At 35.8% G+C, this 14760-nt stretch overlaps 1 protein-coding gene across 2 annotated transcripts in view; it reads right to left on the reverse strand.

Moving 5' to 3' along the window:
• The window catches only part of LOC150078525 (mitochondrial 10-formyltetrahydrofolate dehydrogenase), a 910691-nt gene extending 904242 nt beyond the window's left edge, over positions 1-6449 (reverse strand). Inside the window, exon 1 of one of the 2 annotated variants that reach the window (XM_090385282.1) lies at positions 6385-6449. The gene's annotated coding sequence lies outside the window, so the exon portion shown is untranslated. Of the gene's footprint in view, positions 1-5605; positions 5641-6384 lie in introns of those variants that run through there. The other variant, XM_090385283.1, reaches the window with a different exon arrangement.
• Between the last annotated feature and the right edge of the window lie 8311 nt (positions 6450-14760).

The raw sequence follows: 14760 nt of genomic DNA on the forward strand, positions 1-14760 counted from the left end.
CGAACCCGCAACCTTTAGGTTGCCAGGCAAGCACTTTACCCACCCGGCTAGCCCGATCGGCATCGTAATATCAAAAAACCCAAGATGTTTTAAAGGCACAAAATCTTTGGAAGTTGACTACACCTATTAATAAAAAAGCATGGATGACAAGTGATATTTTTGAAGAATGGATATTAAAACTAGACAAGCGTATAACAAAAGGAAAATCGTGTTGGTAACTGACACATCCTGCCAAACTTAAAAAAGTGCGAAGTTGTTTTTACCACCAAACGTAACGTCAAAACTCCAGCCAATGGACCAAAGCATTATTAAAAATTTTTAATTTCATTATCGAAAGAGAATAATAATGAAGATTGTCAATGCGTTATCAGAAAATAGAAACTTGGAGGTTACAATTAACCTTAGAGATTGCATCTCTGAACTGGCAAAAGTTTGGACAAACAATGTCACTGAATACACTATTCAAAATTGTTTTTCGAAAGCGGGATTTGCATTGAATACACAAGTCGAACAACGACTGGACGAACAAGATGAACTGCCCCTTTCACAACTGAAAAACTTTTGGACATTATTAGAATCGTCTGGAAACATCGAAAATGAAATAACACTGAATAGTTATGTTTATGTAGATCACAGCAGAACATCCAAATGAAGATGAAATACTGCTGAACAGTGTTAGACGCGACCTGATCACAAAGAAATTAACGATGACGCTGAAGACGCATCAGAACAACCCGTAGAAAAGCCAACTCGCGAAGAAATGATTAACGCTTTTAAAACGGTGCGTATGGGTCTAGTTTTGTGAAAATGTTCCTGATAATGTTTTTAATGCTCTGAACAAATGTGAGGTTTTCTTTGAGAATCAGACAATTTTTTAATTGTACTGTGCAAACGAAAATTACAGATTTTTTTAATTTGTGATATTTATGGGCGAAAATTGTGTAAACGTAATTTAAATAAATGTTTTTGAAATAAAATACATTAAAAATAAATGTAGATTCGTTTTCATTTTATAATTAGATAACAATGTCTAATAAAAAAAAGATATTCTCTGTATAACGAAATTTCTCTATAACGAATTTTTTCGCCGGATTTATCGAATTCGTTATAGGGAAGTTCGACTGTATACACACACACACACAGGTAATACAGAAAAGTACACACCATGTGTACTTTTCATTTCCATAGACACTTTATTTATTCTACAAACCACACATATTATATATATAATTAAATAATATATTATTTATATATATATAATGTGTGTGGTTTGTAGAATAAATAAAGTGTCTATGGAATATATATATATATATATATGTGTGTGTGTGGTTTGTAGAATAAATAGTGTCTATGGAAATGAAAAGTACACATGGTGCCTGAACTAAGAGAAGTTTAATAGATAGTAGAAAGTTGAAGTGAAGTAGTGATTAAACAGGTGAAAGAATTTGAAAAACCTAGTACAAAAATGTACTGGGATTGAGGGGGGGTGGAACTGAAGGAACATATAAGTAAATAACATTCAGATATGGGAGGGCAATTTTAGCAAGTGGTTGAATCAAGGGATGGCAAATATGCAAAATCTGAACATAGTAGATGAAAATATGATACTTAGCCAGGAAATTCATCAGGGGGACTACTCCTGACCACGTATCAGGCCCTGCATTTCCAAATTTTGTCTGTAGTATTAGAAAAAGGGGGGCAAATATGGGGCCTTTTATCGTAATACTAGTAGACAAGATAGTCCCTACGCACTGTAAAAAAATGCAAATTAAAATAAATACAAATTTATAAAAGTGTAATGTGAAATATAATACAAATGTATGTGAAGTGCGGAAGGGGTGAAAGGTAATGAAAAAGTGTAGACAAGCAAATGGTAAATTCTTGGGGAGAGGAAGGAGAGAAATAAAATTTACCATTCAAATTTACTATTCATTATTTATCAATAATAACGATTAATACTGATCTTTATCAATAATTATTTCTGCTGACATCAGATCATGCATATTTGCAATACCTATATTCAACCATTTTCTAAATATGTTCCCTGTATATCTGATCTGACAGCTAAAACATTTTAATTTCCATTTTATTTGCATTATATTATTATTTTGATGTACTAATTTTCCTTTACAGTTCTCCCACTATAATTATATTGGTTCTCCCACATAGGATTTTTATATTCTTGCACCTTTCATAAATCTACTACACTTCTTTTTCTACTTTCCTCACACTGCTAGTTGCTGGCACTTTGTAAAGCTATCACATCCATTTATGCATATTTAATTCAATATATTAATACAACTTTTATATTATATATATATAGGTTTTCAATGTAACTCTTAGTTGAGTCACATAGAAAAGAAAAGTTAAGTCACATAGAAAAGAGGTAAACAATAGATGAAATGGTTTCAGTGAAAGCAAGATTAATAAATTAGGTATGATAGATGCACCTAAAAGTGCAAAGCAGCATTAAAGGATGCAAGAGTATATGCAATTTGTATTAATAAAGTAAGTATAAATGGATGTGAAAGTAACACAATGTGCCAGTAACTATAAGGGTGAGGAAAATAGAAAAATAAAATTCTTGGTGAATCCTACCTCAAGCGCGCGCGCGCTCTCTCTCTCTCTCTCTCTCTCTCTCTTAGGGTAATTCGAAAAAAAAAATTTTTTTTGGCTGGTGCAGCATAAGCCTCAGGCTTCCTTTCACCATATAAATAATATGTATATTGTTCTCGCTTGAGAACAATAAAAACCAAATGTCATCCCCAATTAAAATTGTGGCTGATTGTTAGAAAAGGGTTCCCCTTCCTGAGTATCTCCGTGAACGATGACGTCCCCGCCTACTGACTTTATCCCTCCCAGTTCTCCTTGGGTGTTTTCGTGGAGTCGTGTCACGTGACAAATCACATACAGTAATCAGTTCTCTGCAGAGCGCTACGAAGGATGCAGCTAACCATTCTAGGCCGACTCTCTCTCTATATATATATATATAATTAAATGCAACAAGACATCATATCTTTAAGAGTATAATAATCTATATAATACTAGTGTAAACATACCATAGATAAAAAAGTATGTTAGTAGTTTGAAGGGCATCAATTTATCTGTATCTTGTTCTGAAGGAAGAGCGCAATATGAGATACAGATAAAATGATGTCCTTCCAACTACTAAAGTAGTTGGTTTTTTGTTTAAGAGTTCTGTTTACACAAATATTATATATACAGGCGGTTCCCGCTTTACGAGTTTTTTTTTTTTTTTTCAAGTATGAACAAAATCGAAAATATGAACATTAATTGCAAAAAAATGAATGTTAAACATTCATGAATATCACATTTCAAACCACGCTCGTAGTTATGCAATACAGTGTACCCCCGCTTTAAGATATTAAACCGTTCCAGAGACACCTTGTATCTTGAAAATATCGTAATGTGAACCCAAAATTGTTTTTTAGTTATTCGTTTCAAAACCTCGGAAGTTTAAATTTTCGCTGTATAACTAAGATATTTATCTCTCTAAACGGTCATTTTTAAGGTCACGAGCGTGGTTTGTAAATTGTATTATTAAAAATCACATGATCGTTCTCCGCAGGGTGCTACGAAGGTGCCGCTAACCGTTCTAGGCGGAATCGTGCCTGCAATTCAAATCATTAAAAAGCACTATACTTTCATCGTTATCATATGTCCCGTTATAAGAATCAATTTGAACGGCTTTGTGGTATTTTTCTAAAGCACATTTCTAGAGGTCACGACCATAAAACAATTTGCACTTTCCGGTTTATTGGTCATTTTTGTTACTGCAAGTAATTAAAAACGGGTAGTAAACTCCATGTTATTGCATTTGCGAAAACACAGATAGCTGGAATTGGGTGTTTTTTTTTTGTTTTTTTTTATATTATTATGGCGAAATGTGTTCCCCTTCACTGCAGTCTTCAATCATACAAAAAAACCTAAATAAATTATATCTTCTCTTCATTCTTTTTTAAGCTCCGCGATTTGTTATACCGCGCAAATGTTAGTTGCGATTTGTGTGCCGTTTAAAAAAAAATGCTTATGCATACTACCATGAAATTTATAAAGAGAAGATAAAAGATTATCTTAGAAAAAAATGCCTCCTGACGCATTTCTGAAGAAGACTCCTTGTGCTTCCAATAAACTAATTAACCCCTGGGGGGGGAGAAGCTTCACATCTGGTGAGTATGGACTTGGGCACACCTGAGCTGGATATCATCATTCTTCTCTTTCTTGATGATGTCCTTCTACCTCTCTCTCAGGGAAACTCAGAATTTTTTTTTGGCTGGTGCAGCAAGTCTCAGGCTTCCTTGCACCATATGGCTAATAATAATAATACGAGTGCCGACCAAGAATGATTGATCAACGAATGTGCATTTAGTCAATGATGAAGAATAAACATCCTTTAACATTTGTAAGTCATAATTTCTTTATTTTACAGGCTATGTTTTCATTTCTTAGGTTAAATCAATCAATACATAAACTAATGTAGGTCGCCGTAGCCTAGTGGTCAGGCGCGTGGGTGCCTAAGTATACGTGCCTTGAGTGACCGGGGTTCAAGCCGGTGACTACTGAATACGGTGCTGTTTCTTGTATTCAATCTATCATGCGAACTCCTCTGACCGCCCCGGAGTATAAACGGAAATTTTATTTATTTTAATTAGCTAACTAATTTCATTGTTGAGAACGTAATCCATATTTTTAACATTATGTCTATGAGAAATTTATTCCCGATTTACGAGTTTTCGCTTCTAATCGTACTTATGAGTGTTATCGGAGTCTTGTCACGTAAAAAAAAAAAATCACATGATCGTTCTTCGCAGGGTGCTACGAAGGTGCCGCTAACCGTTCTAGGCGGAATCGTGCCTGCAAACTACGGCTAAATTCCCGGACCTACTGGCTGCAGTTACCTTTCGGAAGTGAGGGCAGTTCCCAGGGTACCCACTCAAAAAAAAAAAAAAAAACCACCGTACAAACTGGGTTTCTTGCCGCTGCCCCATTTATTTCTGGCTCTTTTTCTCTCTCTCTCTAAATAAATATATGTGTGTGTGTGTATGTATGGAAAAATTAATAAACTAACAAACTGTAATTAATCGTACTTATGGACGAATGCACTTGCAAAGCAATGAATCCATGAGCTGGATATCATCATTCTTCTCTTTCTTGGTGATTACCTTCTCCTTCTGTGTGTGTGTGTGTGTCTCTCTCTCTCTCTCTCTCTCTCTCTCTCTCAGGGGGTAACTAGGGAAATTTTTACGAGAATCTGTTACGTATTATACATATAATATTTTCTTCTTATCGACTCGGATAATCGCAGGGGCCCTTCTGAGACGTCACAGAGTAGTAATACTGTGACTAGCATTTCCCTGTCCCCACGTGGTTAATCCGGGTTAACACATACCAAAACAGCCGTGGGTCTTCCGCGATCGCAAACCTAGCGGTATGGTATATTCTTCACTGAGCCAAAGAAAAATTAACCCTAAATTACGTAGTTCTGTGGTTTGCATGCCTTTTACTGAATAAATAAAAAATAATAATAACTAGGGGGCTTCGCTCCCTGCTCGCTTCTTTGTATAAAGTAAAATAAAATACTTACAGATTTCGACACGGTGTGTATGCCTCTTCCTCAATGAACACATACGTTACATATGGAAATCAAGCATGGTACCTCGTGTCATGTTAGATAAACATACGCGCGACCACGCGATATGTTTATACAGGAGCTTCTGTTACGTATATCGCGTATCTAGATAGATATCGTCTAATGTACAATTTACGATGAATTAGCTGTCTTCTAATAGTTTTGGATATAAATATTCGCGGCTTGAGTTTTAATGTGCAGTTCTAAAGTATTTTCATTCAGTACGTAATGCTGGTACAACGAAAAATTCCTGGTATTTATGACAAGTATTAAAAATGCTGGTATTTATGACAAGTATTTACCAGTCAGAATAAGATACCTTATGAATACTTATTTCATGTTGTAATATTATTGTTATACAGTTCCACACAATATTGTAATAAATTCCGCTTTACATTTTTACTAATTCAGAAGAATACCTAACATCACACAACGTCACACTGAAAATTTAAAAGAAATAGCCGTATTAAAAAAATTGCTGTTTTTTTTTTTTTTATTAACAAATTTAAGAACTGCTACTTTTCTTCCAATATTTCTAGCATAAAACACCATTATACTAACAACGTGTCATATTGTAATAATGACACGTGTCACATTTTCTACACTAAAATTACAATAATAAGATTGCTTAAAAATACATAAATTACGTGAATTGTACACAAGTAATTTAATTTGCTCTTCCACTGGGAGCAAGTTGATCGAGGGAATAGAAGTCAGCATTTAGAATTACTTACTTTAAATAATTCGATATGCCGAAGAAAGAAGGAAAGAACTTCGCTACCGAATAATATCACAGTTCGACAAACTCGTTTTTCTTCTTGGGAAACACGAAGAACGCGCTTCAGGCAACATACAGGAGAGCGTGAATTCGACAAAAACATTGCGCTGCAATAGGTCAAAGACTACCTTATTTCTGAGAAATTATAATATTTAATACCTCAGGAGCCCTAACATCCTACTCCGTAACCAAAGGTATTTTGGAGTCAACCAAAATCTAAATGCAGGAACTCACCGAATTAAGTAATACTTGACTTATGGAAATTCGACTTTACGTAAGTTTCTCCGGCCGGTGCAAAATAAAAAAAAAAAATTGTGGAAACGTCTTTTGTTTCCCGTAGGAATAAATGGAGGTATCGTGAAAATATCGTAATGTGAACCCAAAACACTTTTTTTTTTTTTTTTTTTTGTAATTCGTTCCAAATCTTTGTAAGTTGAAATTTCGCTATATTACTAAGCTATTTATCTCTCTAAAAGGTCATATTTATAATGGAAATTACACTACCCTTTCATCGTTCCCATTATAAGAATCAATTTTGAACGCCTTAGTGATATTTTTCAAAAAGCATGTTTCTGGAGGTCACCACCATAAAATAAAAACAATTTGCACTTTCCGATTTATTGGGCTTTTTTGTTAGTGCATCTATTATAAACGGGTTGTAAACTCCATCTTATTGCATATGCGATAATGCCGATAACTGCAATTGTGTGGATTTTACGCTATTATGGTGAAATGTGTTCCCCTTCACTGAAATCATATAAAAAACTAAATTTCAGAAACTTCTCTTCATTCCTATTTACCTACTACAATGATGAAGGGAAAGCGACCACCGAAAAGTACAAGTGGTGGTAGTGCCAAGAAACGAAACAAAGTTGATTTAGAAATGAAGGTGGACAGTGTACATATAAAAGAACAGGTCAAAGGATCAATGCACTTAAGATCAACAGTGATCACAAAACAGCGTTCAGGTGCTATATCGAAGATGGAAAAGCTGTTAATAACATGGACGGAAAATTATATTCAGAAGCGAGTGCCCCTGAGACTAATGACCATTCAAGCAAACAACAAGTATTTATAAAGATATTAAGTATAAGTACAGCAGACCCTAACCCAAGTTCCCGGCAAGCAACGGGTGGTTTAACAGGTTCAAGCATCACGCTGGTTTCCACAATGTTAAAGTATGCGGTGAAGTCGCCAGTGCCGATTCTGCAGCTGCAGAGAAATTTTTGTGTTGGAAAACTTATTGATGAAGGCAGCTATTCAACGCAGCAAATTTTTAACATTGACGAGACTGCTCTGTATTGGAAAAAAATTCTGGATCGAACATACATTGCCAAAGAAGAAAATACAATGCCAGGTTTCAAGGCGTCAAAAGATAGGGCCACGCTCTTGCTTGGGGCTAATGCAGCGGGAGATTACAGATTAAAACCACTGTTGTGTACCATTCTGGAAATCCTCATGCATTTAAGGACATCAATAAAGCCACCCTGCCCGTGCATTTTCGTTCGAACCAGAGAGCACGGATAACAGTATATCTCGTTGAGGATTGGTTTAAATGCTGCTTCATTTCCAAGGTTCAAAAATATTGTAAAGACAACGACGTTCCTTTCGAAATTTTACTTCTAATCGATAATGCTCCTGGACATCCTACGCTTCTAGATGATTTCAATTCGAATGTGAGAGTCATATTTCTATACATAAATATACATGACTTCACTCATCCTACCTAGGGATCGGGGTCTTATTTCAAATTTAAAAATCATACTATTTACGCAGAACATTTGCTCAGGCATTGTCTGTAGCAGACGATGAGAAAAATTTGATGTTAAGAGACTTTTGGAAATCTTACAATATTTACCATGCCATCTTAAACATTAACAAGGCCTGGGCGGATATTATTAAAAGTTGTTTAAATAGCGCATGGAAGAAGAAGAAAATATGCCCACGGCACGTAAAAGTCTTCAAACGATTTGAAAAAGACGAATCATATGAAGAGGTTACAGATAAGATTGTAAAGGTTGCAGAGCTACTTCAGTTGGAGGTTGATGCCAAAGACGTGGAGGTGTTAATAGAGGAAGAAGAGAAGGAATTATCTAACAAAGAACTTATTAACTCCAGGCAGCGATAGTGAAAGAACAAAATGCTGACGAAGCTCAAGATGAACCAAATTAGGAGCCGAGATGCTTCATCACCAGAGAAATGCAACGGCATTTCGTGAAATTGCATCAGCAATGGCGAGGTTTGAGAAGATGGATCTTGACAGTCAACGATACTTAAAAGTTAACAGAGGGAGTGAATGATATGCTTGCTTGCTACAACGAAATCTACGATGAAAAGAAAAAAAACACCGTTCAGTCATCCATTAATATGTTCTTTCGAAAGTTTGAGTGGTAGACCCGTTCTAAATCTCCACATCTCTCAACCTCCGGAATGGTGTACTTATCAGCTGATCGATTCTGGCAACGATGCTCAAGAAGTGAAACTTACTTATGTTATGGCTGTCTCCTCTCTTTTTTTTGTAATTTTATTATTTTGAAATTTTTTTTTTAAATTGCATGCTTTTGCAATTTTTCCTGCGCATGAGATAAAAAAAAAAAAATGAATAAAAACAATAAATAATTCTATTTATATGTTTGTCGAACACTTCTTTTTTGATTCAATCAATTCAGCCAGCACGGTTGCGAGTGCTGCACAAGCATGGTGGCAATTCCCCGACTTACGTAAGTGTTATGGCAGTTCCTGTAATTAGGTTTTTATCGTATTGTTACATAGATGAAATCCAAGCAGACTAGTGAAGTGCAAATTTTGCGCTCTAGAATAAAATGAAAAGAATAATACGTGTAAATCTCGGCACGAATGGAATGTCCTGCAACCCGTCCTTTATCTAAATCAGGGTTCGCCAACCCTTTAATACCTACCGACCCCTTTTATATCTTTGTTCATGGTAAAATTTCCTTACCGCCCACCCAGTAACTCAATTTAGCACAAGTGCGAAGTAATTTTTAGAGGGGAGGGTTGTTTGTAAAAAATATATACTTAAATTTATCTTTTTATTTATAATTTAAATTTAATGAATTTCTGCATCTCCATCGATACAGTGCCTACTAATGAGGGAGTTGCTTAAATTGAAGAAAAAGAAAGTTAAATGTGAAAACAATAAAGTTTATTGAAATTACGTTTAATTAATGATTAATGAGATCCTTGAGGCTGAAGCTCTGAGACTAAATATTTGATATCTGGTTCGATTTTCGTAAGGAACAAACGAAGGTCTCCTCTTTTAGTGATATTCAGACGGTTTCTCTGTTTGGTGATAATATGATTAATTACTAAGATATGATGTAGAGAAAGATTCTACAAGATATGAGTCAGGGAAAGGTGTCAATAAATTAAATATCATTTTCCACATATTTGGATATAACGCAGGCATTTTTTTTATTTTGCCAGAGTTTTTTGGTATCCACCACTATCGAAATTATATTTGTTCTCTTCATCATATTTAAGTTCTAATAGTTCTTCTTGGCAAGTTATATCAACCTCAGCAAAATTTGCACTAAAAGGATTTATCATCCAGTCATACACCTTCAAGTTCAAAATATCTTTAAATCGTTTTTCCATATCCAATTTAAGTTCGTTGAGGTGGCTACTGAACCGTTCAATCTTTCCTCTGGAGTTACATAATATTTTATAGATGACAATTCGGGAAATTGATGAAATTCACTCTTCAAAAGATTATGACGGAAAAGATCAAGTTTTTCGATAAATAATGACACAATATTTATGCAACTGATAAGAGTTATATTGGCTCCTTGAAGCTGCAAATTAATTTCATTAATTCTCTCTCAAAAATGTCTGCCAAATAAAAGGCATCATTCATTACTGTTTTTAACTGCTGATAGACCAGCCTCATGATTACTTTCAAAAACCTATATGACACTATCATATAATGCTACAAAACGAGACAAGCATGCAACCTTTGAGAGCCATTGAACTTCTGTGTGTAAAAGTAACCTAATAAATTGCTCATTATTGTCCTGGCACAGCTGTCGAAACATTCTATCATCTTTGGCATTAGATTTGATCTTGTTTCCAGCATTAGCATTAGTAGAGGCATATGATGCAAGAAAGCAAGCTTATGCAGCATCAGCCAAAAAAAAAAAAAAAAAAGGCATTGAGCATGCTCAAACCATTCAAGTCTTTATACACCTCTATCAGATCACCTCGCCGGTGCCTAGTCTCCAGACACTGTAATTTGCAAAACTTAAGCCTTTCTTCGTAAGAGCAACCCTTTCTTCTATTCACTACTCTTGTTGCCCTTCTCTGTACACGTTCCAGCAGCTCTACATCCTTCTTGAAATGAGGCCTCCAGACCTGTATACAGTACTCAAGGTGTGGCCTGACCATTGCCTTATACAAGGGAATAATCACCTCCTTATCCCTGCTAGAAAAATTCCTGTATATCATTGATAAGACACCATGAGCTACTATGGCACCCGTCTGCACTGCTCAGAGAACTTCATATCTGCCTCCACAATTAACCCCAGGTCCTTTTCATTCTCTACCATTGTCAGTGTAGTACCACAGAGTTGATAAGTTGCTCTGGGGTTGCTATTTCCCATATGTAGTACTTTATATTTGTGAATGTTAAACTTCATTTGCCACCTCTCAGCCCATCTGCTCAACCTTTCCAGATCCTGTTGCAGCAGCATAGCGTCAGTAGTGTGCTTAACAACCCTGCCAACCTTCGTATCGTCTTCAAACTTGGACATTAAGCATGATATACCATCATCAATATTATTTATAAATACAGAAAACAATAATGAACCCAACACTGAACCCCAAGGGACTCCACTAATAACATTATTCCTCGATGAGCAGTGTCCATTGATTACCACTCCCTGTCTTCTCCCCCTCAACCACCCCTTTATCCATAGCAGCAATTTGCCTCCAATGCCACACTGCTCCAATTTGTGCAGCAGTCTTTCATGTGCAACAGTATCAAAAGCTTATTATACTTAATGATGAATGGAGACTTGTATTAAATGTTTCCTATAAGATGTTGTCTGTGCACCACACAATGAATACACAAAACGTTTGGCACTTCTTCCTTCAAATAAGCAACAAATCCACAATAGCGACCTACCACTGATGGTGCTCCATCACTAGCGCATGCCAACAATATTGTTCAAGGGTATATCAGGCGCCTCCATAGCCAGGTGGAAGGAGCAGCAGTGCGTAGCACACGCTTCTTGATTAGACCGGGGTTCGAGCCCGTCACCACCAAATACGGAGAGGATGCGAAAAGGTCAGGGAATGACCACCGCATATTCCAGGAGCAATATGGCCTTAGTTGCTAATGCTGATAAAAACCATATAACAACAAGGGTATATCATTTTTTGCAAAGTATGATTTCACAGCATTAAATATTGATAATTCTTTTGTATCTGTAATAAGATTTACAGGGGATAGCATTCTCTTCTTGCAATGTATTGTTTTCATCAAGGTACCGTACATACATCGAGGTACCGTACATACCGTACATACATTATTATCTGCAATGGTAGACTCGTCCAACTGTATGGAAAATGAAGAGTTTTGGAGAATACCTATAAGTTTATTTTCGATATTAACCCCCGTTTCGTCAATGTGTCGCTTTACTGTGCTATCGGTAAGGGGCATTGTTTTAAAACTTCAGGTATATCCTGATGCATTACTGTTGACATGAATTCTTTGATATAGGGTATTATTATTATTATTATTATTATTATTAGCCATATGGTGCAAGGAAGCTTAAGGCTTATGCCTGCACCAGCCAAAAAAAAATTCCCAATGTTACCCTGAGAGAGAGAGAGAAGCAGAAAGGAATCACCAAGAAAGAGAAGAATGATGATATCCAGCTCAGGACCCTGGGTGTGCCAAGCCCATACTCACCAAAGATGTGAGCCCCCGGGGGTAAATTATCAAAGTTTCTCCAAATATTATGGCTTTTACCACTTTTTGCAATTAATTGTGATATACCATAAGCTGCAGTTAATTCATCTTCGTTCTTTGCATGTTGTTTCTTAGACTTAAATGATGCAGTTATGTTGAAGGATTTTGAAATATTTTATCTATTTCTTGAAAATATTCAATTGGGCTTATCTTTATCTTTTGAATGCTATGTAGCAAGATGTTCTCGCAATCGACTTGGCTTCATGGCTTCACTGAATAATGTCTTGCGGAACAGTAAACTAATCAAATAATCTTAGTATATGTTTCTTTAATAATTCATCTGTACATCCTACTACATCTAATTTCCTCAAGGGTGAAGGAATCTTAATTCTAGTCTTCAGTATTATAAGGTCGGGGTATAAAACCCGACTTTGGCTCTACGAATTTGCTGGCCGATTTTCCGGTCGATTGCTGTTGCCATAGGTCGCCTGTTTTGAGGCGTTGGTTTTAGAGCGAGTGCCGGCGAGGCTTAGCTGTTGAGTCGAGGGAGATAAAAAATACTTTTAGTTCTTATTTCGCTATTTTAATTTTTCTGAGGCTTAAATCTATGTCATCGTTACTGCCAGTCTGGTGCTTATCCCAACAGTTACAAGAATATGTGTAATGTTGCCTGTTATAGTTAAGTGTGTGTGTGTGTGTGTGTGAGAGAGACGTCAAGAGCTCTGTATTTTGCATACAAGCTTTTGTTCTGATTGGTAGGGGATATGAACGAGTGTGCTGATTGGTTGAGGGGTATGAACTAGCGTTGTGTGGGGGACCCCCCCTTTAAGACTGAGGTATAAACAGACTTTGGCTCTATGAACGTGCCGTTGGTTTCCGGTCGGTTGCTGCTGTAGAAATCGTGTTTTTGCTGCAATGGTTTTCAAGACTTGGGATATAAACTAGCTTTGTTCTGATTGGTTGATCGAGTATGAATGAGTGCGCTGATTGGTTGGCTGAGGGGGTATGAACGAACAATTTTTTGTGTTTTTGATGATTAAATGTATATTTTGGCCCGATAGGGTGGTGCCATCTATCGATCCTTTCTGTAAGTTGAAAAGTGAGAATCTGAAATTAAGGATATTTTTATTTTATTTAATTTTATGTGCTTTGATGGTTAAATATATATATATTTTTTCCCCCCCCACTAAGTATGATGGTTTGGTGGTTCCATCTGATGGTCCTATCTGCAAGTTGAAAAGTGAGAATCTGAAATTAAGGATTTTATTTAATTTTTTGTTTTGATGGTTATATATATATATATATATTTCCCCACTAAGCAGGGTATGGTGGCTCCATCTGTTGGTCCAATCTGCAAGCTGAAAAGTGAGAATCTGAATTAATATTTTTATTTTATTTAATTTTATGTTTTGAAGATTAAATATATATATATTTTTTACCCATAGCTATATATGGTGGCTCCATCTGTTCGTGCTATCTGCAAGTTGAAAACTGAGAATCTGAAATTAATGATTCTTTTTTTATTTTATTTTATGTGCTTTGATGATTAAATACAGTATATATATTTTTACCCCATAGCTAGGTATGGTGGCTCCATCTGTTGGTCCTATCTGCAGGTTGAAAAGTGAAAATCTGAAATTAATGATTTTTTTTTATTTATGTGTTTTGATGTTTAAATATATATATTTTTACCCATAGATATGTATGATGGCTCAATCTGTTGGTTCTTTCTGCAAGTTGAATTCGTCTCCCCAATGTTTAGAGACATTCTTTGTCTTTGAAAAGTAAATGCTTTGATGTGCAGCAGTGCATAGCACACTTCTTGATTAGACTGGGGTTCGAGCCCGTCAAATACGGAGGAGGCAGAAAAGGTCAAGGGAATGACCACCGCATATTCCCTGAGCAATATGGCCTTAGTAGCTAATGCTCCTAAAAACCAATAGCAACAACAGCTTTGATGTATATATTTATTTATTTATTTACCATAAACCCCCGGGGGCTCACATCTGAGTGAGTATGGGGCTTGGCACACCACAGGGGTCTCTGAGCTGGAATATCACCATTCTTATCTTTCTTGGTGATTCCCTTCTACTTCTCTCTCTATCATCTCTCTGGGTAAATTCAGAAATTTTTTTTTTTTTTTTGCCTGGTGCAGCATAAGCCTCAGGCTTCCTTGTACCATATGGCTAATAATAATAATAATAATAATAATCATCGTGAAACGATGGCTCCATCTATTGGTCCACGCTGCAACTTGAATTTTTTACTCTATATTTTAAAATAATTTAATGCCTTTTACATTTCTAAAAGTAACTACCCAAAGTTTAAAGTTATTGATTAATAGAAAAAAATTAAAACTTATTTTCTAGTATCTAAGAAAAAGACAGACACAATATTTTTACA

Source organism: Mastigoproctus giganteus, chromosome 11 (genome assembly GCF_048544385.1).
Source record: "Mastigoproctus giganteus isolate SK-2022 chromosome 11, ASM4854438v1, whole genome shotgun sequence".
Taxonomy (NCBI): Eukaryota; Metazoa; Arthropoda; class Arachnida; order Uropygi; family Thelyphonidae; genus Mastigoproctus; species Mastigoproctus giganteus.